We start from the raw sequence: 25,799 nt of genomic DNA on the forward strand, positions 1-25,799 counted from the left end.
CAGGCCCCGGCCCCTTGGACTGGGCCACAGGAGGACGCAGAGGAGGGTCCCGGCCCCCCCGGTCGCGTTGCCGGCAGTTCTCCAAGGGCTTGGGCGTTTTCCAGAGGTAGGAGATGGAGGGGACTGATTTCTTCAGCGCCCCACAAACCACGCCACCCCACCCATGGGACACATCCCTAGAGAGAGAGAGAGACGCCCCATACACTCGCTCCCCTCCCCCATGCGCTGTGCCCCAGCCCGGGGCCCGGGGGAATAGGCGGCAGCCCACCCACAGGGTGGGGGGCCCAGCTGAAAGGGGTTGTCGGGGAGGGCGGCCCCTGCCTGGGGTCAAAGGGCGGGCGATCCGCGCGTGCGCAATCGGCGGCGGCGGCGGCGGCGGCGGCGGCGGCGGGGGCGGCCACGAGCTGGGGGTGGGGGGCGGGTAGGTGAAGGAGGCCAGGCGAGGAGAGGAAGGGGGCTGGAAGGTCTCCACCTTGGCGAGTCCAGCCGTGGAGGCGCATCTTGTGTGAGTGTGAGTGTGTGTGTGTGTGTGTGTGTGTGTATAGAGAGACAGCCCCCCACCCCGGCCCACCGCTCCCTGCCCGCCCCGCCCCGCCTGTCACCCCCGTCCCTCGGAGCCCGCCGGACCCGGCCGGTGAACTCAACAGGCCCGGCCCGGCGCGGGTCAGCGCCGGTGCGGGGCCTGGGGCGGGAGGAGGCGGCGGGGAAGCGCAGAGAGGCTCGGCTTCTTGAGCGGGGCAGGGGCGCCCTCCGCCGTCTAGGGCCACACCACCCTGAACGCGCCCGACCTCGTCTGGTCTCGGAAGCTAAGCAGGGTCGGGCCTGGTTAGTACTTGGATGGGAGACCGCCTGGGAATACCGGGTGCCGTAGGCTTCTTCTTTTTTTTTTTTTTTGTTTTGCCTCTTGTTCTGTCCCCTCTCTGGGAGCGAGGCGGCGGCCCGGGGTGGGGGTCACCCCCACCCTCAGCGCCCGCCGCGGTGCCTGGCGCCCCAGCCCGCACCGTGGGGCCTCCTCTTGTCCCAAGCCGCGACACCGCCGTCACGCGGCAGCATGCGTGGCTTCTGGACTGTCAGGTCTCAGACCAAAGGTCTGCTCTGTGGGAACCGACACGCTGGAGGAAACCTTGAGAGTCTGAGAGGGGAGGGAGTTCCAGAAGAAGGCCAGGATGTCATTTGGAGGGAGTATGTGACCAGAACTCGTCCCGTTGCTTTTGGGGTTCTATGGGCTACACGTAGGAATCTTTGGTGGTGGCACCTGATGTTGGGGGATCCGGAGTCGCACCCAGACCTGCTCCACAGGCCTCCTTTTACTTTTCTCTTCGGATTCATTATTTTTAAAAAGTGTCTCTTATCTCTATGATTGCATTTTCTTTTCTCTCTCTTTTCAAGCAGATGATGGGAGTCCAAGTATTAAGGTGACATGTGTTGCCCGTGCCCCCCTCCCCCCTGTGTTCTTATTCATTTACCTCTGATGTCGTTCCAGCGTATTGTGGGGGTACCAATGTTAAGGTCGGGTACGTTGCCCTCTCCCAGCCTCCCCCCTCGGGTCAGAGCCTCAAGTGCGCCCATGCCCCAGTCGGTGCGCACCCACCCCATTCCTAATGGAGGTGTATGCCCATCCCCTCCCCCCACCCGCCCGACACCCACCCGATGAAGGTGATTCCTCTGTGTCCACTTAGGTGTCCATCGGTTCGTACCCATTTGCTGGTGAGCGCGAGCACGTGGTGCTCGTGTGTCCATTCTTGGGCTACCTGGCTTACTGGAACGGGTTCCAGCTCTGGCCAGGAGAACCACGAGAGGTGCCCTCTCACCGCTGCTCCTCCTAGCTGAATAGCACTCCGTGGTGTCCACGCGCCACATTTCATTTACGCACTCGTGGGTCGATGGGCACTCGGGTCGCTTCCAGGTCTTTGCGATTGTGACTTGTGCCCTGACTCTAACCCTAACCCTTACCCAGCCCGTCTCCTCCTCGGCCCCTGCCTGACTGACTCCTTCCCGCCCGGCCTGTCACCTGTCACCGTCCTCTGCCCCTGCCTGACACGCTCCTCCCCGCCCGGGCCGTCACCGTCCTCGGCCCCTGCCTGACGGGGCTCCTCCGTCGCCTGGGCCTTCCAAGGGCTTGGTGTGGACGCTGGTTCCAGGACGCCCTCCCAGGAACCCGGTAGCAGGGCGGCCGCAGCGTCTCGCGCCACCCAACCGTCCGCCGGCCGGCGGCCGTCGCTAAGTGGCCTGCGGGGGACGTGCCCCCACTGTGGGGCGGGCGCCCAGCCTGGTGTCTTCTCCGAGGCCCCGTGGCTGCTTTCACCCCCCCCCGCAAGGGGAGAGCCGCGGAGGTGGGGACCGCCTCCTCGTGGGGACGTACACCCAGCTCTCCACGTCGGATTCCGGGGCTCTCTGTCCTGCCAGAAGGCCCAGCTGGCCTGCGGGTCCTTAGAGTGGCAAAAACATCCGAAAACTGAGATTGAGGGTCCGGTGGTTGTCTGCACTTTTGTGCTGGGCACCCCAGGGAGGCCCGGGGGCTGGCTGGACGACGCGGTCTGCTGGGCAGGGGGGGGGGTTTGGAGGAGCAACTGATGCCCTTTGCACTTTGGGTAGCAAGTGTCTGAGGTGTCTCTGAGCCCTGCGCCATGTCGGGGGTGGGGGGTGGGAGGTCGGTGGGGGTGGAGGAGCAGGAGGAGGAGGAGGAGGAGGTGGGAAGGGCCGTGGCCTGCAGTCGTCTTCCCGGGGTGGCTTCTTCCACAGGCTGCTTGGCCTGGGCTCCCTGCACCTGGGCCTTTGGAGGACTGGCCCTGTGCTTGCCAACGCTTCCCCTGCAGGGACCCAGAGCTGGGAGGTTGCATCTCTCAGCCCTGGGTCGGGCAGAGCCCCAGCGGGCCATGCCCACAACCTCTCTCAGCACGGGTCCCCCAGAAGGCTCCTTTGGGACCAGGATTCTCTTGCGGGTGACTCTTTAAGGTCTGGCCCCTGGATGGAGGGGCACCAGGAGTAGAGGAGCAGGAAGGGGAAGGGGGTGGCCATGCGAGGGGACACTTTCAGGCCAAGTCCCAGCTTCAGCCTGATCCTCCTGGGAACCCCGGGGTGTACGTCACACCTCCTGGTTGTCCCGCTCTGAGACAAGGAGCCGGGCTTCGCATTCCCCCAGCAGCCAGTCGTGGGCTGAGGACACCTGGGGCGTTGGGAACTCCCTGGCTTCTCCTTGGCTTAACATCTGGAGCTGCTTGTGAATCGTGCCGCCACACACACACCCGAGTGCAGGTGTCTTCTGCACAGACTGCGGGCCTCGCTCTTCTGAATGCCGCTAGCTCGCCACCCACCCACGGGTGAACCTGGTCAGGGTACTTTCTCTCGGGGGCAGACTCTGATCCTGGCGGGCTACCGGTGTTTCTGTTTGCTCGTTTCTTTCTTCCATTTCGGGAAAGGCTTCCTTACTGGGTGTGGAAATCTCCTATGCCTTTCCTCGCCTATTCTGTCAGCTTTAAAATTCTCTTTCAGTTGCCACCCTCACAGATGGATTAGGAAACTCTTTCCGGTGCACTCATTAGTGAAATGACCTCAATGAAGCTGGAATCCAATATCTAATGGCCGATTTTTAGCGAGTCCACACGCCAGGGTGGTCGGGGTCCAATGCAGCCCCGGCCAGGCCCAGGCCCCGGCCCCTTGGACTGGGCCACAGGAGGACACAGAGGAGGGTCCCGGCCCCCCCGGTCGCGTTGCCGGCAGTTCTCCAAGGGCTTGGGCGTTTTCCAGAGGTAGGAGATGGAGGGGACTGATTTCTTCAGCGCCCCACAAACCACGCCACCCCACCCATGGGACACATCCCTAGAGAGAGAGAGAGACGCCCCATACACTCGCTCCCCTCCCCCATGCGCTGTGCCCCAGCCCGGGGCCCGGGGGAATAGGCGGCAGCCCACCCACAGGGTGGGGGGCCCAGCTGAAAGGGGTTGTCGGGGAGGGCGGCCCCTGCCTGGGGTCAAAGGGCGGGCGATCCGCGCGTGCGCAATCGGCGGCGGCGGCGGCGGCGGCGGCGGGGGCGGCCACGAGCTGGGGGTGGGGGGCGGGTAGGTGAAGGAGGCCAGGCGAGGAGAGGAAGGGGGCTGGAAGGTCTCCACCTTGGCGAGTCCAGCCGTGGAGGCGCATCTTGTGTGAGTGTGAGTGTGTGTGTGTGTGTGTGTGTGTGTATAGAGAGACAGCCCCCCACCCCGGCCCACCGCTCCCTGCCCGCCCCGCCCCGCCTGTCACCCCCGTCCCTCGGAGCCCGCCGGACCCGGCCGGTGAACTCAACAGGCCCGGCCCGGCGCGGGTCAGCGCCGGTGCGGGGCCTGGGGCGGGAGGAGGCGGCGGGGAAGCGCAGAGAGGCTCGGCTTCTTGAGCGGGGCAGGGGCGCCCTCCGCCGTCTAGGGCCACACCACCCTGAACGCGCCCGACCTCGTCTGGTCTCGGAAGCTAAGCAGGGTCGGGCCTGGTTAGTACTTGGATGGGAGACCGCCTGGGAATACCGGGTGCCGTAGGCTTCTTCTTTTTTTTTTTTTTTGTTTTGCCTCTTGTTCTGTCCCCTCTCTGGGAGCGAGGCGGCGGCCCGGGGTGGGGGTCACCCCCACCCTCAGCGCCCGCCGCGGTGCCTGGCGCCCCAGCCCGCACCGTGGGGCCTCCTCTTGTCCCAAGCCGCGACACCGCCGTCACGCGGCAGCATGCGTGGCTTCTGGACTGTCAGGTCTCAGACCAAAGGTCTGCTCTGTGGGAACCGACACGCTGGAGGAAACCTTGAGAGTCTGAGAGGGGAGGGAGTTCCAGAAGAAGGCCAGGATGTCATTTGGAGGGAGTATGTGACCAGAACTCGTCCCGTTGCTTTTGGGGTTCTATGGGCTACACGTAGGAATCTTTGGTGGTGGCACCTGATGTTGGGGGATCCGGAGTCGCACCCAGACCTGCTCCACAGGCCTCCTTTTACTTTTCTCTTCGGATTCATTATTTTTAAAAAGTGTCTCTTATCTCTATGATTGCATTTTCTTTTCTCTCTCTTTTCAAGCAGATGATGGGAGTCCAAGTATTAAGGTGACATGTGTTGCCCGTGCCCCCCTCCCCCCTGTGTTCTTATTCATTTACCTCTGATGTCGTTCCAGCGTATTGTGGGGGTACCAATGTTAGGGTCGGGTACGTTGCCCTCTCCCTGCCTCCCCCCTCGGGTCAGAGCCTCAAGTGCGCCCATGCCCCAGTCGGTGCGCACCCACCCCATTCCTAATGGAGGTGTATGCCCATCCCCTCCCCCCACCCGCCCGACACCCACCCGATGAAGGTGATTCCTCTGTGTCCACTTAGGTGTCCATCGGTTCGTACCCATTTGCTGGTGAGCGCGAGCACGTGGTGCTCGTGTGTCCATTCTTGGGCTACCTGGCTTACTGGAACGGGTTCCAGCTCTGGCCAGGAGAACCACGAGAGGTGCCCTCTCACCGCTGCTCCTCCTAGCTGAATAGCACTCCGTGGTGTCCACGCGCCACATTTCATTTACGCACTCGTGGGTCGATGGGCACTCGGGTCGCTTCCAGGTCTTTGCGATTGTGACTTGTGCCCTGACTCTAACCCTAACCCTTACCCAGCCCGTCTCCTCCTCGGCCCCTGCCTGACTGACTCCTTCCCGCCCGGCCTGTCACCTGTCACCGTCCTCTGCCCCTGCCTGACACGCTCCTCCCCGCCCGGGCCGTCACCGTCCTCGGCCCCTGCCTGACGGGGCTCCTCCGTCGCCTGGGCCTTCCAAGGGCTTGGTGTGGACGCTGGTTCCAGGACGCCCTCCCAGGAACCCGGTAGCAGGGCGGCCGCAGCGTCTCGCGCCACCCAACCGTCCGCCGGCCGGCGGCCGTCGCTAAGTGGCCTGCGGGGGACGTGCCCCCACTGTGGGGCGGGCGCCCAGCCTGGTGTCTTCTCCGAGGCCCCGTGGCTGCTTTCACCCCCCCCCGCAAGGGGAGAGCCGCGGAGGTGGGGACCGCCTCCTCGTGGGGACGTACACCCAGCTCTCCACGTCGGATTCCGGGGCTCTCTGTCCTGCCAGAAGGCCCAGCTGGCCTGCGGGTCCTTAGAGTGGCAAAAACATCCGAAAACTGAGATTGAGGGTCCGGTGGTTGTCTGCACTTTTGTGCTGGGCACCCCAGGGAGGCCCGGGGGCTGGCTGGACGACGCGGTCTGCTGGGCAGGGGGGGGGGTTTGGAGGAGCAACTGATGCCCTTTGCACTTTGGGTAGCAAGTGTCTGAGGTGTCTCTGAGCCCTGCGCCATGTCGGGGGTGGGGGGTGGGAGGTCGGTGGGGGTGGAGGAGCAGGAGGAGGAGGAGGAGGAGGTGGGAAGGGCCGTGGCCTGCAGTCGTCTTCCCGGGGTGGCTTCTTCCACAGGCTGCTTGGCCTGGGCTCCCTGCACCTGGGCCTTTGGAGGACTGGCCCTGTGCTTGCCAACGCTTCCCCTGCAGGGACCCAGAGCTGGGAGGTTGCATCTCTCAGCCCTGGGTCGGGCAGAGCCCCAGCGGGCCATGCCCACAACCTCTCTCAGCACGGGTCCCCCAGAAGGCTCCTTTGGGACCAGGATTCTCTTGCGGGTGACTCTTTAAGGTCTGGCCCCTGGATGGAGGGGCACCAGGAGTAGAGGAGCAGGAAGGGGAAGGGGGTGGCCATGCGAGGGGACACTTTCAGGCCAAGTCCCAGCTTCAGCCTGATCCTCCTGGGAACCCCGGGGTGTACGTCACACCTCCTGGTTGTCCCGCTCTGAGACAAGGAGCCGGGCTTCGCATTCCCCCAGCAGCCAGTCGTGGGCTGAGGACACCTGGGGCGTTGGGAACTCCCTGGCTTCTCCTTGGCTTAACATCTGGAGCTGCTTGTGAATCGTGCCGCCACACACACACCCGAGTGCAGGTGTCTTCTGCACAGACTGCGGGCCTCGCTCTTCTGAATGCCGCTAGCTCGCCACCCACCCACGGGTGAACCTGGTCAGGGTACTTTCTCTCGGGGGCAGACTCTGATCCTGGCGGGCTACCGGTGTTTCTGTTTGCTCGTTTCTTTCTTCCATTTCGGGAAAGGCTTCCTTACTGGGTGTGGAAATCTCCTATGCCTTTCCTCGCCTATTCTGTCAGCTTTAAAATTCTCTTTCAGTTGCCACCCTCACAGATGGATTAGGAAACTCTTTCCGGTGCACTCATTAGTGAAATGACCTCAATGAAGCTGGAATCCAATATCTAATGGCCGATTTTTAGCGAGTCCACACGCCAGGGTGGTCGGGGTCCAATGCAGCCCCGGCCAGGCCCAGGCCCCGGCCCCTTGGACTGGGCCACAGGAGGACGCAGAGGAGGGTCCCGGCCCCCCCGGTCGCGTTGCCGGCAGTTCTCCAAGGGCTTGGGCGTTTTCCAGAGGTAGGAGATGGAGGGGACTGATTTCTTCAGCGCCCCACAAACCACGCCACCCCACCCATGGGACACATCCCTAGAGAGAGAGAGAGACGCCCCATACACTCGCTCCCCTCCCCCATGCGCTGTGCCCCAGCCCGGGGCCCGGGGGAATAGGCGGCAGCCCACCCACAGGGTGGGGGGCCCAGCTGAAAGGGGTTGTCGGGGAGGGCGGCCCCTGCCTGGGGTCAAAGGGCGGGCGATCCGCGCGTGCGCAATCGGCGGCGGCGGCGGCGGCGGCGGCGGCGGCGGGGGCGGCCACGAGCTGGGGGTGGGGGGCGGGTAGGTGAAGGAGGCCAGGCGAGGAGAGGAAGGGGGCTGGAAGGTCTCCACCTTGGCGAGTCCAGCCGTGGAGGCGCATCTTGTGTGAGTGTGAGTGTGTGTGTGTGTGTGTGTGTGTGTATAGAGAGACAGCCCCCCACCCCGGCCCACCGCTCCCTGCCCGCCCCGCCCCGCCTGTCACCCCCGTCCCTCGGAGCCCGCCGGACCCGGCCGGTGAACTCAACAGGCCCGGCCCGGCGCGGGTCAGCGCCGGTGCGGGGCCTGGGGCGGGAGGAGGCGGCGGGGAAGCGCAGAGAGGCTCGGCTTCTTGAGCGGGGCAGGGGCGCCCTCCGCCGTCTAGGGCCACACCACCCTGAACGCGCCCGACCTCGTCTGGTCTCGGAAGCTAAGCAGGGTCGGGCCTGGTTAGTACTTGGATGGGAGACCGCCTGGGAATACCGGGTGCCGTAGGCTTCTTCTTTTTTTTTTTTTTTGTTTTGCCTCTTGTTCTGTCCCCTCTCTGGGAGCGAGGCGGCGGCCCGGGGTGGGGGTCACCCCCACCCTCAGCGCCCGCCGCGGTGCCTGGCGCCCCAGCCCGCACCGTGGGGCCTCCTCTTGTCCCAAGCCGCGACACCGCCGTCACGCGGCAGCATGCGTGGCTTCTGGACTGTCAGGTCTCAGACCAAAGGTCTGCTCTGTGGGAACCGACACGCTGGAGGAAACCTTGAGAGTCTGAGAGGGGAGGGAGTTCCAGAAGAAGGCCAGGATGTCATTTGGAGGGAGTATGTGACCAGAACTCGTCCCGTTGCTTTTGGGGTTCTATGGGCTACACGTAGGAATCTTTGGTGGTGGCACCTGATGTTGGGGGATCCGGAGTCGCACCCAGACCTGCTCCACAGGCCTCCTTTTACTTTTCTCTTCGGATTCATTATTTTTAAAAAGTGTCTCTTATCTCTATGATTGCATTTTCTTTTCTCTCTCTTTTCAAGCAGATGATGGGAGTCCAAGTATTAAGGTGACATGTGTTGCCCGTGCCCCCCTCCCCCCTGTGTTCTTATTCATTTACCTCTGATGTCGTTCCAGCGTATTGTGGGGGTACCAATGTTAAGGTCGGGTACGTTGCCCTCTCCCAGCCTCCCCCCTCGGGTCAGAGCCTCAAGTGCGCCCATGCCCCAGTCGGTGCGCACCCACCCCATTCCTAATGGAGGTGTATGCCCATCCCCTCCCCCCACCCGCCCGACACCCACCCGATGAAGGTGATTCCTCTGTGTCCACTTAGGTGTCCATCGGTTCGTACCCATTTGCTGGTGAGCGCGAGCACGTGGTGCTCGTGTGTCCATTCTTGGGCTACCTGGCTTACTGGAACGGGTTCCAGCTCTGGCCAGGAGAACCACGAGAGGTGCCCTCTCACCGCTGCTCCTCCTAGCTGAATAGCACTCCGTGGTGTCCACGCGCCACATTTCATTTACGCACTCGTGGGTCGATGGGCACTCGGGTCGCTTCCAGGTCTTTGCGATTGTGACTTGTGCCCTGACTCTAACCCTAACCCTTACCCAGCCCGTCTCCTCCTCGGCCCCTGCCTGACTGACTCCTTCCCGCCCGGCCTGTCACCTGTCACCGTCCTCTGCCCCTGCCTGACACGCTCCTCCCCGCCCGGGCCGTCACCGTCCTCGGCCCCTGCCTGACGGGGCTCCTCCGTCGCCTGGGCCTTCCAAGGGCTTGGTGTGGACGCTGGTTCCAGGACGCCCTCCCAGGAACCCGGTAGCAGGGCGGCCGCAGCGTCTCGCGCCACCCAACCGTCCGCCGGCCGGCGGCCGTCGCTAAGTGGCCTGCGGGGGACGTGCCCCCACTGTGGGGCGGGCGCCCAGCCTGGTGTCTTCTCCGAGGCCCCGTGGCTGCTTTCACCCCCCCCCGCAAGGGGAGAGCCGCGGAGGTGGGGACCGCCTCCTCGTGGGGACGTACACCCAGCTCTCCACGTCGGATTCCGGGGCTCTCTGTCCTGCCAGAAGGCCCAGCTGGCCTGCGGGTCCTTAGAGTGGCAAAAACATCCGAAAACTGAGATTGAGGGTCCGGTGGTTGTCTGCACTTTTGTGCTGGGCACCCCAGGGAGGCCCGGGGGCTGGCTGGACGACGCGGTCTGCTGGGCAGGGGGGGGGGTTTGGAGGAGCAACTGATGCCCTTTGCACTTTGGGTAGCAAGTGTCTGAGGTGTCTCTGAGCCCTGCGCCATGTCGGGGGTGGGGGGTGGGAGGTCGGTGGGGGTGGAGGAGCAGGAGGAGGAGGAGGAGGAGGTGGGAAGGGCCGTGGCCTGCAGTCGTCTTCCCGGGGTGGCTTCTTCCACAGGCTGCTTGGCCTGGGCTCCCTGCACCTGGGCCTTTGGAGGACTGGCCCTGTGCTTGCCAACGCTTCCCCTGCAGGGACCCAGAGCTGGGAGGTTGCATCTCTCAGCCCTGGGTCGGGCAGAGCCCCAGCGGGCCATGCCCACAACCTCTCTCAGCACGGGTCCCCCAGAAGGCTCCTTTGGGACCAGGATTCTCTTGCGGGTGACTCTTTAAGGTCTGGCCCCTGGATGGAGGGGCACCAGGAGTAGAGGAGCAGGAAGGGGAAGGGGGTGGCCATGCGAGGGGACACTTTCAGGCCAAGTCCCAGCTTCAGCCTGATCCTCCTGGGAACCCCGGGGTGTACGTCACACCTCCTGGTTGTCCCGCTCTGAGACAAGGAGCCGGGCTTCGCATTCCCCCAGCAGCCAGTCGTGGGCTGAGGACACCTGGGGCGTTGGGAACTCCCTGGCTTCTCCTTGGCTTAACATCTGGAGCTGCTTGTGAATCGTGCCGCCACACACACACCCGAGTGCAGGTGTCTTCTGCACAGACTGCGGGCCTCGCTCTTCTGAATGCCGCTAGCTCGCCACCCACCCACGGGTGAACCTGGTCAGGGTACTTTCTCTCGGGGGCAGACTCTGATCCTGGCGGGCTACCGGTGTTTCTGTTTGCTCGTTTCTTTCTTCCATTTCGGGAAAGGCTTCCTTACTGGGTGTGGAAATCTCCTATGCCTTTCCTCGCCTATTCTGTCAGCTTTAAAATTCTCTTTCAGTTGCCACCCTCACAGATGGATTAGGAAACTCTTTCCGGTGCACTCATTAGTGAAATGACCTCAATGAAGCTGGAATCCAATATCTAATGGCCGATTTTTAGCGAGTCCACACGCCAGGGTGGTCGGGGTCCAATGCAGCCCCGGCCAGGCCCAGGCCCCGGCCCCTTGGACTGGGCCACAGGAGGACACAGAGGAGGGTCCCGGCCCCCCCGGTCGCGTTGCCGGCAGTTCTCCAAGGGCTTGGGCGTTTTCCAGAGGTAGGAGATGGAGGGGACTGATTTCTTCAGCGCCCCACAAACCACGCCACCCCACCCATGGGACACATCCCTAGAGAGAGAGAGAGACGCCCCATACACTCGCTCCCCTCCCCCATGCGCTGTGCCCCAGCCCGGGGCCCGGGGGAATAGGCGGCAGCCCACCCACAGGGTGGGGGGCCCAGCTGAAAGGGGTTGTCGGGGAGGGCGGCCCCTGCCTGGGGTCAAAGGGCGGGCGATCCGCGCGTGCGCAATCGGCGGCGGCGGCGGCGGCGGCGGCGGGGGCGGCCACGAGCTGGGGGTGGGGGGCGGGTAGGTGAAGGAGGCCAGGCGAGGAGAGGAAGGGGGCTGGAAGGTCTCCACCTTGGCGAGTCCAGCCGTGGAGGCGCATCTTGTGTGAGTGTGAGTGTGTGTGTGTGTGTGTGTGTGTGTATAGAGAGACAGCCCCCCACCCCGGCCCACCGCTCCCTGCCCGCCCCGCCCCGCCTGTCACCCCCGTCCCTCGGAGCCCGCCGGACCCGGCCGGTGAACTCAACAGGCCCGGCCCGGCGCGGGTCAGCGCCGGTGCGGGGCCTGGGGCGGGAGGAGGCGGCGGGGAAGCGCAGAGAGGCTCGGCTTCTTGAGCGGGGCAGGGGCGCCCTCCGCCGTCTAGGGCCACACCACCCTGAACGCGCCCGACCTCGTCTGGTCTCGGAAGCTAAGCAGGGTCGGGCCTGGTTAGTACTTGGATGGGAGACCGCCTGGGAATACCGGGTGCCGTAGGCTTCTTCTTTTTTTTTTTTTTTGTTTTGCCTCTTGTTCTGTCCCCTCTCTGGGAGCGAGGCGGCGGCCCGGGGTGGGGGTCACCCCCACCCTCAGCGCCCGCCGCGGTGCCTGGCGCCCCAGCCCGCACCGTGGGGCCTCCTCTTGTCCCAAGCCGCGACACCGCCGTCACGCGGCAGCATGCGTGGCTTCTGGACTGTCAGGTCTCAGACCAAAGGTCTGCTCTGTGGGAACCGACACGCTGGAGGAAACCTTGAGAGTCTGAGAGGGGAGGGAGTTCCAGAAGAAGGCCAGGATGTCATTTGGAGGGAGTATGTGACCAGAACTCGTCCCGTTGCTTTTGGGGTTCTATGGGCTACACGTAGGAATCTTTGGTGGTGGCACCTGATGTTGGGGGATCCGGAGTCGCACCCAGACCTGCTCCACAGGCCTCCTTTTACTTTTCTCTTCGGATTCATTATTTTTAAAAAGTGTCTCTTATCTCTATGATTGCATTTTCTTTTCTCTCTCTTTTCAAGCAGATGATGGGAGTCCAAGTATTAAGGTGACATGTGTTGCCCGTGCCCCCCTCCCCCCTGTGTTCTTATTCATTTACCTCTGATGTCGTTCCAGCGTATTGTGGGGGTACCAATGTTAGGGTCGGGTACGTTGCCCTCTCCCTGCCTCCCCCCTCGGGTCAGAGCCTCAAGTGCGCCCATGCCCCAGTCGGTGCGCACCCACCCCATTCCTAATGGAGGTGTATGCCCATCCCCTCCCCCCACCCGCCCGACACCCACCCGATGAAGGTGATTCCTCTGTGTCCACTTAGGTGTCCATCGGTTCGTACCCATTTGCTGGTGAGCGCGAGCACGTGGTGCTCGTGTGTCCATTCTTGGGCTACCTGGCTTACTGGAACGGGTTCCAGCTCTGGCCAGGAGAACCACGAGAGGTGCCCTCTCACCGCTGCTCCTCCTAGCTGAATAGCACTCCGTGGTGTCCACGCGCCACATTTCATTTACGCACTCGTGGGTCGATGGGCACTCGGGTCGCTTCCAGGTCTTTGCGATTGTGACTTGTGCCCTGACTCTAACCCTAACCCTTACCCAGCCCGTCTCCTCCTCGGCCCCTGCCTGACTGACTCCTTCCCGCCCGGCCTGTCACCTGTCACCGTCCTCTGCCCCTGCCTGACACGCTCCTCCCCGCCCGGGCCGTCACCGTCCTCGGCCCCTGCCTGACGGGGCTCCTCCGTCGCCTGGGCCTTCCAAGGGCTTGGTGTGGACGCTGGTTCCAGGACGCCCTCCCAGGAACCCGGTAGCAGGGCGGCCGCAGCGTCTCGCGCCACCCAACCGTCCGCCGGCCGGCGGCCGTCGCTAAGTGGCCTGCGGGGGACGTGCCCCCACTGTGGGGCGGGCGCCCAGCCTGGTGTCTTCTCCGAGGCCCCGTGGCTGCTTTCACCCCCCCCCGCAAGGGGAGAGCCGCGGAGGTGGGGACCGCCTCCTCGTGGGGACGTACACCCAGCTCTCCACGTCGGATTCCGGGGCTCTCTGTCCTGCCAGAAGGCCCAGCTGGCCTGCGGGTCCTTAGAGTGGCAAAAACATCCGAAAACTGAGATTGAGGGTCCGGTGGTTGTCTGCACTTTTGTGCTGGGCACCCCAGGGAGGCCCGGGGGCTGGCTGGACGACGCGGTCTGCTGGGCAGGGGGGGGGGTTTGGAGGAGCAACTGATGCCCTTTGCACTTTGGGTAGCAAGTGTCTGAGGTGTCTCTGAGCCCTGCGCCATGTCGGGGGTGGGGGGTGGGAGGTCGGTGGGGGTGGAGGAGCAGGAGGAGGAGGAGGAGGAGGTGGGAAGGGCCGTGGCCTGCAGTCGTCTTCCCGGGGTGGCTTCTTCCACAGGCTGCTTGGCCTGGGCTCCCTGCACCTGGGCCTTTGGAGGACTGGCCCTGTGCTTGCCAACGCTTCCCCTGCAGGGACCCAGAGCTGGGAGGTTGCATCTCTCAGCCCTGGGTCGGGCAGAGCCCCAGCGGGCCATGCCCACAACCTCTCTCAGCACGGGTCCCCCAGAAGGCTCCTTTGGGACCAGGATTCTCTTGCGGGTGACTCTTTAAGGTCTGGCCCCTGGATGGAGGGGCACCAGGAGTAGAGGAGCAGGAAGGGGAAGGGGGTGGCCATGCGAGGGGACACTTTCAGGCCAAGTCCCAGCTTCAGCCTGATCCTCCTGGGAACCCCGGGGTGTACGTCACACCTCCTGGTTGTCCCGCTCTGAGACAAGGAGCCGGGCTTCGCATTCCCCCAGCAGCCAGTCGTGGGCTGAGGACACCTGGGGCGTTGGGAACTCCCTGGCTTCTCCTTGGCTTAACATCTGGAGCTGCTTGTGAATCGTGCCGCCACACACACACCCGAGTGCAGGTGTCTTCTGCACAGACTGCGGGCCTCGCTCTTCTGAATGCCGCTAGCTCGCCACCCACCCACGGGTGAACCTGGTCAGGGTACTTTCTCTCGGGGGCAGACTCTGATCCTGGCGGGCTACCGGTGTTTCTGTTTGCTCGTTTCTTTCTTCCATTTCGGGAAAGGCTTCCTTACTGGGTGTGGAAATCTCCTATGCCTTTCCTCGCCTATTCTGTCAGCTTTAAAATTCTCTTTCAGTTGCCACCCTCACAGATGGATTAGGAAACTCTTTCCGGTGCACTCATTAGTGAAATGACCTCAATGAAGCTGGAATCCAATATCTAATGGCCGATTTTTAGCGAGTCCACACGCCAGGGTGGTCGGGGTCCAATGCAGCCCCGGCCAGGCCCAGGCCCCGGCCCCTTGGACTGGGCCACAGGAGGACACAGAGGAGGGTCCCGGCCCCCCCGGTCGCGTTGCCGGCAGTTCTCCAAGGGCTTGGGCGTTTTCCAGAGGTAGGAGATGGAGGGGACTGATTTCTTCAGCGCCCCACAAACCACGCCACCCCACCCATGGGACACATCCCTAGAGAGAGAGAGAGACGCCCCATACACTCGCTCCCCTCCCCCATGCGCTGTGCCCCAGCCCGGGGCCCGGGGGAATAGGCGGCAGCCCACCCACAGGGTGGGGGGCCCAGCTGAAAGGGGTTGTCGGGGAGGGCGGCCCCTGCCTGGGGTCAAAGGGCGGGCGATCCGCGCGTGCGCAATCGGCGGCGGCGGCGGCGGCGGCGGCGGGGGCGGCCACGAGCTGGGGGTGGGGGGCGGGTAGGTGAAGGAGGCCAGGCGAGGAGAGGAAGGGGGCTGGAAGGTCTCCACCTTGGCGAGTCCAGCCGTGGAGGCGCATCTTGTGTGAGTGTGAGTGTGTGTGTGTGTGTGTGTGTGTGTATAGAGAGACAGCCCCCCACCCCGGCCCACCGCTCCCTGCCCGCCCCGCCCCGCCTGTCACCCCCGTCCCTCGGAGCCCGCCGGACCCGGCCGGTGAACTCAACAGGCCCGGCCCGGCGCGGGTCAGCGCCGGTGCGGGGCCTGGGGCGGGAGGAGGCGGCGGGGAAGCGCAGAGAGGCTCGGCTTCTTGAGCGGGGCAGGGGCGCCCTCCGCCGTCTAGGGCCACACCACCCTGAACGCGCCCGACCTCGTCTGGTCTCGGAAGCTAAGCAGGGTCGGGCCTGGTTAGTACTTGGATGGGAGACCGCCTGGGAATACCGGGTGCCGTAGGCTTCTTCTTTTTTTTTTTTTTTGTTTTGCCTCTTGTTCTGTCCCCTCTCTGGGAGCGAGGCGGCGGCCCGGGGTGGGGGTCACCCCCACCCTCAGCGCCCGCCGCGGTGCCTGGCGCCCCAGCCCGCACCGTGGGGCCTCCTCTTGTCCCAAGCCGCGACACCGCCGTCACGCGGCAGCATGCGTGGCTTCTGGACTGTCAGGTCTCAGACCAAAGGTCTGCTCTGTGGGAACCGACACGCTGGAGGAAACCTTGAGAGTCTGAGAGGGGAGGGAGTTCCAGAAGAAGGCCAGGATGTCATTTGGAGGGAGTATGTGACCAGAACTCGTCCCGTTGCTTTTGGGGTTCTATGGGCTACACGTAGGAATCTTTGGTGGTGGCACCTGATGTTGGGGGATCCGGAGTCGCACCCAGACCTGCTCCACAGGCCTCCTTTTACTTTTCTCTTCGGATTCATTATTTTTAAAAAGTGTCTCTTATCTCTATGATTGCATTTTCTTTTCTCTCTCTTTTCAAGCAGATGATGGGAGTCCAAGTATTAAGGTGACATGTGTTGCCCGTGCCCCCCTCCCCCCTGTGTTCTTATTCATTTACCTCTGATGTCGTTCCAGCGTATTGTGGGGGTACCAATGTTAAGGTCGGGTACGTTGCCCTCTCCCAGCCTCCCCCCTCGGGTCAGAGCCTCAAGTGCGCCCATGCCCCAGTCGGTGCGCACCCACCCCATTCCTAATGGAGGTGTATGCCCATCCCCTCCCCCCACCCGCCCGACACCCACCCGATGAAGGTGATTCCTCTGTGTCCACTTAGGTGTCCATCGGTTCGTACCCATTTGCTGGTGAGCGCGAGCACGTGGTGCTCGTGTGTCCATTCTTGGGCTACCTGGCTTACTGGAACGGGTTCCAGCTCTGGCCAGGAGAACCACGAGAGGTGCCCTCTCACCGCTGCTCCTCCTAGCTGAATAGCACTCCGTGGTGTCCACGCGCCACATTTCATTTACGCACTCGTGGGTCGATGGGCACTCGGGTCGCTTCCAGGTCTTTGCGATTGTGACTTGTGCCCTGACTCTAACCCTAACCCTTACCCAGCCCGTCTCCTCCTCGGCCCCTGCCTGACTGACTCCTTCCCGCCCGGCCTGTCACCTGTCACCGTCCTCTGCCCCTGCCTGACACGCTCCTCCCCGCCCGGGCCGTCACCGTCCTCGGCCCCTGCCTGACGGGGCTCCTCCGTCGCCTGGGCCTTCCAAGGGCTTGGTGTGGACGCTGGTTCCAGGACGCCCTCCCAGGAACCCGGTAGCAGGGCGGCCGCAGCGTCTCGCGCCACCCAACCGTCCGCCGGCCGGCGGCCGTCGCTAAGTGGCCTGCGGGGGACGTGCCCCCACTGTGGGGCGGGCGCCCAGCCTGGTGTCTTCTCCGAGGCCCCGTGGCTGCTTTCCCCCCCCCCGCAAGGGGAGAGCCGCGGAGGTGGGGACCGCCTCCTCGTGGGGACGTACACCCAGCTCTCCACGTCGGATTCCGGGGCTCTCTGTCCTGCCAGAAGGCCCAGCTGGCCTGCGGGTCCTTAGAGTGGCAAAAACATCCGAAAACTGAGATTGAGGGTCCGGTGGTTGTCTGCACTTTTGTGCTGGGCACCCCAGGGAGGCCCGGGGGCTGGCTGGACGACGCGGTCTGCTGGGCAGGGGGGGGGGTTTGGAGGAGCAACTGATGCCCTTTGCACTTTGGGTAGCAAGTGTCTGAGGTGTCTCTGAGCCCTGCGCCATGTCGGGGGTGGGGGGTGGGAGGTCGGTGGGGGTGGAGGAGCAGGAGGAGGAGGAGGAGGAGGTGGGAAGGGCCGTGGCCTGCAGTCGTCTTCCCGGGGTGGCTTCTTCCACAGGCTGCTTGGCCTGGGCTCCCTGCACCTGGGCCTTTGGAGGACTGGCCCTGTGCTTGCCAACGCTTCCCCTGCAGGGACCCAGAGCTGGGAGGTTGCATCTCTCAGCCCTGGGTCGGGCAGAGCCCCAGCGGGCCATGCCCACAACCTCTCTCAGCACGGGTCCCCCAGAAGGCTCCTTTGGGACCAGGATTCTCTTGCGGGTGACTCTTTAAGGTCTGGCCCCTGGATGGAGGGGCACCAGGAGTAGAGGAGCAGGAAGGGGAAGGGGGTGGCCATGCGAGGGGACACTTTCAGGCCAAGTCCCAGCTTCAGCCTGATCCTCCTGGGAACCCCGGGGTGTACGTCACACCTCCTGGTTGTCCCGCTCTGAGACAAGGAGCCGGGCTTCGCATTCCCCCAGCAGCCAGTCGTGGGCTGAGGACACCTGGGGCGTTGGGAACTCCCTGGCTTCTCCTTGGCTTAACATCTGGAGCTGCTTGTGAATCGTGCCGCCACACACACACCCGAGTGCAGGTGTCTTCTGCACAGACTGCGGGCCTCGCTCTTCTGAATGCCGCTAGCTCGCCACCCACCCACGGGTGAACCTGGTCAGGGTACTTTCTCTCGGGGGCAGACTCTGATCCTGGCGGGCTACCGGTGTTTCTGTTTGCTCGTTTCTTTCTTCCATTTCGGGAAAGGCTTCCTTACTGGGTGTGGAAATCTCCTATGCCTTTCCTCGCCTATTCTGTCAGCTTTAAAATTCTCTTTCAGTTGCCACCCTCACAGATGGATTAGGAAACTCTTTCCGGTGCACTCATTAGTGAAATGACCTCAATGAAGCTGGAATCCAATATCTAATGGCCGATTTTTAGCGAGTCCACACGCCAGGGTGGTCGGGGTCCAATGCAGCCCCGGCCAGGCCCAGGCCCCGGCCCCTTGGACTGGGCCACAGGAGGACACAGAGGAGGGTCCCGGCCCCCCCGGTCGCGTTGCCGGCAGTTCTCCAAGGGCTTGGGCGTTTTCCAGAGGTAGGAGATGGAGGGGACTGATTTCTTCAGCGCCCCACAAACCACGCCACCCCACCCATGGGACACATCCCTAGAGAGAGAGAGAGACGCCCCATACACTCGCTCCCCTCCCCCATGCGCTGTGCCCCAGCCCGGGGCCCGGGGGAATAGGCGGCAGCCCACCCACAGGGTGGGGGGCCCAGCTGAAAGGGGTTGTCGGGGAGGGCGGCCCCTGCCTGGGGTCAAAGGGCGGGCGATCCGCGCGTGCGCAATCGGCGGCGGCGGCGGCGGCGGCGGCGGCGGCGGCGGCGGGGGCGGCCACGAGCTGGGGGTGGGGGGCGGGTAGGTGAAGGAGGCCAGGCGAGGAGAGGAAGGGGGCTGGAAGGTCTCCACCTTGGCGAGTCCAGCCGTGGAGGCGCATCTTGTGTGAGTGTGAGTGTGTGTGTGTGTGTGTGTGTGTGTATAGAGAGACAGCCCCCCACCCCGGCCCACCGCTCCCTGCCCGCCCCGCCCCGCCTGTCACCCCCGTCCCTCGGAGCCCGCCGGACCCGGCCGGTGAACTCAACAGGCCCGGCCCGGCGCGGGTCAGCGCCGGTGCGGGGCCTGGGGCGGGAGGAGGCGGCGGGGAAGCGCAGAGAGGCTCGGCTTCTTGAGCGGGGCAGGGGCGCCCTCCGCCGTCTAGGGCCACACCACCCTGAACGCGCCCGACCTCGTCTGGTCTCGGAAGCTAAGCAGGGTCGGGCCTGGTTAGTACTTGGATGGGAGACCGCCTGGGAATACCGGGTGCCGTAGGCTTCTTCTTTTTTTTTTTTTTTTTTTGTTTTGCCTCTTGTTCTGTCCCCTCTCTGGGAGCGAGGCGGCGGCCCGGGGTGGGGGTCACCCCCACCCTCAGCGCCCGCCGCGGTGCCTGGCGCCCCAGCCCGCACCGTGGGGCCTCCTCTTGTCCCAAGCCGCGACACCGCCGTCACGCGGCAGCATGCGTGGCTTCTGGACTGTCAGGTCTCAGACCAAAGGTCTGCTCTGTGGGAACCGACACGCTGGAGGAAACCTTGAGAGTCTGAGAGGGGAGGGAGTTCCAGAAGAAGGCCAGGATGTCATTTGGAGGGAGTATGTGACCAGAACTCGTCCCGTTGCTTTTGGGGTTCTATGGGCTACACGTAGGAATCTTTGGTGGTGGCACCTGATGTTGGGGGATCCGGAGTCGCACCCAGACCTGCTCCACAGGCCTCCTTTTACTTTTCTCTTCGGATTCATTATTTTTAAAAAGTGTCTCTTATCTCTATGATTGCATTTTCTTTTCTCTCTCTTTTCAAGCAGATGATGGGAGTCCAAGTATTAAGGTGACATGTGTTGCCCGTGCCCCCCTCCCCCCTGTGTTCTTATTCATTTACCTCTGATGTCGTTCCAGCGTATTGTGGGGGTACCAATGTTAAGGTCGGGTACGTTGCCCTCTCCCAGCCTCCCCCCTCGGGTCAGAGCCTCAAGTGCGCCCATGCCCCAGTCGGTGCGCACCCACCCCATTCCTAATGGAGGTGTATGCCCATCCCCTCCCCCCACCCGCCCGACACCCACCCGATGAAGGTGATTCCTCTGTGTCCACTTAGGTGTCCATCGGTTCGTACCCATTTGCTGGTGAGCGCGAGCACGTGGTGCTCGTGTGTCCATTCTTGGGCTACCTGGCTTACTGGAACGGGTTCCAGCTCTGGCCAGGAGAACCACGAGAGGTGCCCTCTCACCGCTGCTCCTCCTAGCTGAATAGCACTCCGTGGTGTCCACGCGCCACATTTCATTTACGCACTCGTGGGTCGATGGGCACTCGGGTCGCTTCCAGGTCTTTGCGATTGTGACTTGTGCCCTGACTCTAACCCTAACCCTTACCCAGCCCGTCTCCTCCTCGGCCCCTGCCTGACTGACTCCTTCCCGCCCGGCCTGTCACCTGTCACCGTCCTCTGCCCCTGCCTGACACGCTCCTCCCCGCCCGGGCCGTCACCGTCCTCGGCCCCTGCCTGACGGGGCTCCTCCGTCGCCTGGGCCTTCCAAGGGCTTGGTGTGGACGCTGGTTCCAGGACGCCCTCCCAGGAACCCGGTAGCAGGGCGGCCGCAGCGTCTCGCGCCACCCAACCGTCCGCCGGCCGGCGGCCGTCGCTAAGTGGCCTGCGGGGGACGTGCCCCCACTGTGGGGCGGGCGCCCAGCCTGGTGTCTTCTCCGAGGCCCCGTGGCTGCTTTCACCCCCCCCCGCAAGGGGAGAGCCGCGGAGGTGGGGACCGCCTCCTCGTGGGGACGTACACCCAGCTCTCCACGTCGGATTCCGGGGCTCTCTGTCCTGCCAGAAGGCCCAGCTGGCCTGCGGGTCCTTAGAGTGGCAAAAACATCCGAAAACTGAGATTGAGGGTCCGGTGGTTGTCTGCACTTTTGTGCTGGGCACCCCAGGGAGGCCCGGGGGCTGGCTGGACGACGCGGTCTGCTGGGCAGGGGGGGGGGTTTGGAGGAGCAACTGATGCCCTTTGCACTTTGGGTAGCAAGTGTCTGAGGTGTCTCTGAGCCCTGCGCCATGTCGGGGGTGGGGGGTGGGAGGTCGGTGGGGGTGGAGGAGCAGGAGGAGGAGGAGGAGGAGGTGGGAAGGGCCGTGGCCTGCAGTCGTCTTCCCGGGGTGGCTTCTTCCACAGGCTGCTTGGCCTGGGCTCCCTGCACCTGGGCCTTTGGAGGACTGGCCCTGTGCTTGCCAACGCTTCCCCTGCAGGGACCCAGAGCTGGGAGGTTGCATCTCTCAGCCCTGGGTCGGGCAGAGCCCCAGCGGGCCATGCCCACAACCTCTCTCAGCACGGGTCCCCCAGAAGGCTCCTTTGGGACCAGGATTCTCTTGCGGGTGACTCTTTAAGGTCTGGCCCCTGGATGGAGGGGCACCAGGAGTAGAGGAGCAGGAAGGGGAAGGGGGTGGCCATGCGAGGGGACACTTTCAGGCCAAGTCCCAGCTTCAGCCTGATCCTCCTGGGAACCCCGGGGTGTACGTCACACCTCCTGGTTGTCCCGCTCTGAGACAAGGAGCCGGGCTTCGCATTCCCCCAGCAGCCAGTCGTGGGCTGAGGACACCTGGGGCGTTGGGAACTCCCTGGCTTCTCCTTGGCTTAACATCTGGAGCTGCTTGTGAATCGTGCCGCCACACACACACCCGAGTGCAGGTGTCTTCTGCACAGACTGCGGGCCTCGCTCTTCTGAATGCCGCTAGCTCGCCACCCACCCACGGGTGAACCTGGTCAGGGTACTTTCTCTCGGGGGCAGACTCTGATCCTGGCGGGCTACCGGTGTTTCTGTTTGCTCGTTTCTTTCTTCCATTTCGGGAAAGGCTTCCTTACTGGGTGTGGAAATCTCCTATGCCTTTCCTCGCCTATTCTGTCAGCTTTAAAATTCTCTTTCAGTTGCCACCCTCACAGATGGATTAGGAAACTCTTTCCGGTGCACTCATTAGTGAAATGACCTCAATGAAGCTGGAATCCAATATCTAATGGCCGATTTTTAGCGAGTCCACACGCCAGGGTGGTCGGGGTCCAATGCAGCCCCGGCCAGGCCCAGGCCCCGGCCCCTTGGACTGGGCCACAGGAGGACGCAGAGGAGGGTCCCGGCCCCCCCGGTCGCGTTGCCGGCAGTTCTCCAAGGGCTTGGGCGTTTTCCAGAGGTAGGAGATGGAGGGGACTGATTTCTTCAGCGCCCCACAAACCACGCCACCCCACCCATGGGACACATCCCTAGAGAGAGAGAGAGACGCCCCATACACTCGCTCCCCTCCCCCATGCGCTGTGCCCCAGCCCGGGGCCCGGGGGAATAGGCGGCAGCCCACCCACAGGGTGGGGGGCCCAGCTGAAAGGGGTTGTCGGGGAGGGCGGCCCCTGCCTGGGGTCAAAGGGCGGGCGATCCGCGCGTGCGCAATCGGCGGCGGCGGCGGCGGCGGCGGCGGGGGCGGCCACGAGCTGGGGGTGGGGGGCGGGTAGGTGAAGGAGGCCAGGCGAGGAGAGGAAGGGGGCTGGAAGGTCTCCACCTTGGCGAGTCCAGCCGTGGAGGCGCATCTTGTGTGAGTGTGAGTGTGTGTGTGTGTGTGTGTGTGTGTATAGAGAGACAGCCCCCCACCCCGGCCCACCGCTCCCTGCCCGCCCCGCCCCGCCTGTCACCCCCGTCCCTCGGAGCCCGCCGGACCCGGCCGGTGAACTCAACAGGTCCGGCCCGGCGCGGGTCAGCGCCGGTGCGGGGCCTGGGGCGGGAGGAGGCGGCGGGGAAGCGCAGAGAGGCTCGGCTTCTTGAGCGGGGCAGGGGCGCCCTCCGCCGTCTAGGGCCACACCACCCTGAACGCGCCCGACCTCGTCTGGTCTCGGAAGCTAAGCAGGGTCGGGCCTGGTTAGTACTTGGATGGGAGACCGCCTGGGAATACCGGGTGCCGTAGGCTTCTTCTTTTTTTTTTTTTTTGTTTTGCCTCTTGTTCTGTCCCCTCTCTGGGAGCGAGGCGGCGGCCCGGGGTGGGGGTCACCCCCACCCTCAGCGCCCGCCGCGGTGCCTGGCGCCCCAGCCCGCACCGTGGGGCCTCCTCTTGTCCCAAGCCGCGACACCGCCGTCACGCGGCAGCATGCGTGGCTTCTGGACTGTCAGGTCTCAGACCAAAGGTCTGCTCTGTGGGAACCGACACGCTGGAGGAAACCTTGAGAGTCTGAGAGGGGAGGGAGTTCCAGAAGAAGGCCAGGATGTCATTTGGAGGGAGTATGTGACCAGAACTCGTCCCGTTGCTTTTGGGGTTCTATGGGCTACACGTAGGAATCTTTGGTGGTGGCACCTGATGTTGGGGGATCCGGAGTCGCACCCAGACCTGCTCCACAGGCCTCCTTTTACTTTTCTCTTCGGATTCATTATTTTTAAAAAGTGTCTCTTATCTCTATGATTGCATTTTCTTTTCTCTCTCTTTTCAAGCAGATGATGGGAGTCCAAGTATTAAGGTGACATGTGTTGCCCGTGCCCCCCTCCCCCCTGTGTTCTTATTCATTTACCTCTGATGTCGTTCCAGCGTATTGTGGGGGTACCAATGTTAGGGTCGGGTACGTTGCCCTCTCCCTGCCTCCCCCCTCGGGTCAGAGCCTCAAGTGCGCCCATCCCCCAGTCGGTGCGCACCCACCCCATTCCTAATGGAGGTGTATGCCCATCCCCTCCCCCCACCCGCCCGACACCCACCCGATGAAGGTGATTCCTCTGTGTCCACTTAGGTGTCCATCGGTTCGTACCCATTTGCTGGTGAGCGCGAGCACGTGGTGCTCGTGTGTCCATTCTTGGGCTACCTGGCTTACTGGAACGGGTTCCAGCTCTGGCCAGGAGAACCACGAGAGGTGCCCTCTCACCGCTGCTCCTCCTAGCTGAATAGCACTCCGTGGTGTCCACGCGCCACATTTCATTTACGCACTCGTGGGTCGATGGGCACTCGGGTCGCTTCCAGGTCTTTGCGATTGTGACTTGTGCCCTGACTCTAACCCTAACCCTTACCCAGCCCGTCTCCTCCTCGGCCCCTGCCTGACTGACTCCTTCCCGCCCGGCCTGTCACCTGTCACCGTCCTCTGCCCCTGCCTGACACGCTCCTCCCCGCCCGGGCCGTCACCGTCCTCGGCCCCTGCCTGACGGGGCTCCTCCGTCGCCTGGGCCTTCCAAGGGCTTGGTGTGGACGCTGGTTCCAGGACGCCCTCCCAGGAACCCGGTAGCAGGGCGGCCGCAGCGTCTCGCGCCACCCAACCGTCCGCCGGCCGGCGGCCGTCGCTAAGTGGCCTGCGGGGGACGTGCCCCCACTGTGGGGCGGGCGCCCAGCCTGGTGTCTTCTCCGAGGCCCCGTGGCTGCTTTCACCCCCCCCCGCAAGGGGAGAGCCGCGGAGGTGGGGACCGCCTCCTCGTGGGGACGTACACCCAGCTCTCCACGTCGGATTCCGGGGCTCTCTGTCCTGCCAGAAGGCCCAGCTGGCCTGCGGGTCCTTAGAGTGGCAAAAACATCCGAAAACTGAGATTGAGGGTCCGGTGGTTGTCTGCACTTTTGTGCTGGGCACCCCAGGGAGGCCCGGGGGCTGGCTGGACGACGCGGTCTGCTGGGCAGGGGGGGGGGTTTGGAGGAGCAACTGATGCCCTTTGCACTTTGGGTAGCAAGTGTCTGAGGTGTCTCTGAGCCCTGCGCCATGTCGGGGGTGGGGGGTGGGAGGTCGGTGGGGGTGGAGGAGCAGGAGGAGGAGGAGGAGGAGGTGGGAAGGGCCGTGGCCTGCAGTCGTCTTCCCGGGGTGGCTTCTTCCACAGGCTGCTTGGCCTGGGCTCCCTGCACCTGGGCCTTTGGAGGACTGGCCCTGTGCTTGCCAACGCTTCCCCTGCAGGGACCCAGAGCTGGGAGGTTGCATCTCTCAGCCCTGGGTCGGGCAGAGCCCCAGCGGGCCATGCCCACAACCTCTCTCAGCACGGGTCCCCCAGAAGGCTCCTTTGGGACCAGGATTCTCTTGCGGGTGACTCTTTAAGGTCTGGCCCCTGGATGGAGGGGCACCAGGAGTAGAGGAGCAGGAAGGGGAAGGGGGTGGCCATGCGAGGGGACACTTTCAGGCCAAGTCCCAGCTTCAGCCTGATCCTCCTGGGAACCCCGGGGTGTACGTCACACCTCCTGGTTGTCCCGCTCTGAGACAAGGAGCCGGGCTTCGCATTCCCCCAGCAGCCAGTCGTGGGCTGAGGACACCTGGGGCGTTGGGAACTCCCTGGCTTCTCCTTGGCTTAACATCTGGAGCTGCTTGTGAATCGTGCCGCCACACACACACCCGAGTGCAGGTGTCTTCTGCACAGACTGCGGGCCTCGCTCTTCTGAATGCCGCTAGCTCGCCACCCACCCACGGGTGAACCTGGTCAGGGTACTTTCTCTCGGGGGCAGACTCTGATCCTGGCGGGCTACCGGTGTTTCTGTTTGCTCGTTTCTTTCTTCCATTTCGGGAAAGGCTTCCTTACTGGGTGTGGAAATCTCCTATGCCTTTCCTCGCCTATTCTGTCAGCTTTAAAATTCTCTTTCAGTTGCCACCCTCACAGATGGATTAGGAAACTCTTTCCGGTGCACTCATTAGTGAAATGACCTCAATGAAGCTGGAATCCAATATCTAATGGCCGATTTTTAGCGAGTCCACACGCCAGGGTGGTCGGGGTCCAATGCAGCCCCGGCCAGGCCCAGGCCCCGGCCCCTTGGACTGGGCCACAGGAGGACACAGAGGAGGGTCCCGGCCCCCCCGGTCGCGTTGCCGGCAGTTCTCCAAGGGCTTGGGCGTTTTCCAGAGGTAGGAGATGGAGGGGACTGATTTCTTCAGCGCCCCACAAACCACGCCACCCCACCCATGGGACACATCCCTAGAGAGAGAGAGAGACGCCCCATACACTCGCTCCCCTCCCCCATGCGCTGTGCCCCAGCCCGGGGCCCGGGGGAATAGGCGGCAGCCCACCCACAGGGTGGGGGGCCCAGCTGAAAGGGGTTGTCGGGGAGGGCG

General features: G+C 63.9%; 7 non-coding genes across 7 annotated transcripts; all 7 read left to right on the top strand.

Moving 5' to 3' along the window:
• Window positions 1–755: 755 nt before the first annotated feature.
• LOC142876682 (5S ribosomal RNA) lies at window positions 756–874 on the top strand. The gene has a single exon (XR_012923545.1). It is a non-coding gene; the product is annotated as a 5S ribosomal RNA (ribosomal RNA).
• A 3,518-nt stretch (window positions 875–4,392) lies between these two features.
• Window positions 4,393–4,511, top strand: LOC142876693 (5S ribosomal RNA). Its single transcript, XR_012923546.1, has one exon. It is a non-coding gene; the product is annotated as a 5S ribosomal RNA (ribosomal RNA).
• Window positions 4,512–8,035: 3,524 nt separating this feature from the next.
• LOC142876704 (5S ribosomal RNA) lies at window positions 8,036–8,154 on the top strand. Its single transcript, XR_012923547.1, has one exon. It is a non-coding gene; the product is annotated as a 5S ribosomal RNA (ribosomal RNA).
• A 3,518-nt stretch (window positions 8,155–11,672) lies between these two features.
• Window positions 11,673–11,791, top strand: LOC142876715 (5S ribosomal RNA). The gene has a single exon (XR_012923548.1). It is a non-coding gene; the product is annotated as a 5S ribosomal RNA (ribosomal RNA).
• A 3,518-nt stretch (window positions 11,792–15,309) lies between these two features.
• LOC142876718 (5S ribosomal RNA) lies at window positions 15,310–15,428 on the top strand. The gene has a single exon (XR_012923549.1). It is a non-coding gene; the product is annotated as a 5S ribosomal RNA (ribosomal RNA).
• Window positions 15,429–18,957: 3,529 nt separating this feature from the next.
• Window positions 18,958–19,076, top strand: LOC142876719 (5S ribosomal RNA). The gene has a single exon (XR_012923550.1). It is a non-coding gene; the product is annotated as a 5S ribosomal RNA (ribosomal RNA).
• Window positions 19,077–22,598: 3,522 nt separating this feature from the next.
• Window positions 22,599–22,717, top strand: LOC142876720 (5S ribosomal RNA). The gene has a single exon (XR_012923551.1). It is a non-coding gene; the product is annotated as a 5S ribosomal RNA (ribosomal RNA).
• The last annotated feature ends 3,082 nt before the right edge of the window (window positions 22,718–25,799 follow it).

The sequence above is a fragment of the Microcebus murinus genome, chromosome 15 (genome assembly GCF_040939455.1).
Source record: "Microcebus murinus isolate Inina chromosome 15, M.murinus_Inina_mat1.0, whole genome shotgun sequence".
Lineage (NCBI taxonomy): Eukaryota > Metazoa > Chordata > Mammalia > Primates > Cheirogaleidae > Microcebus > Microcebus murinus.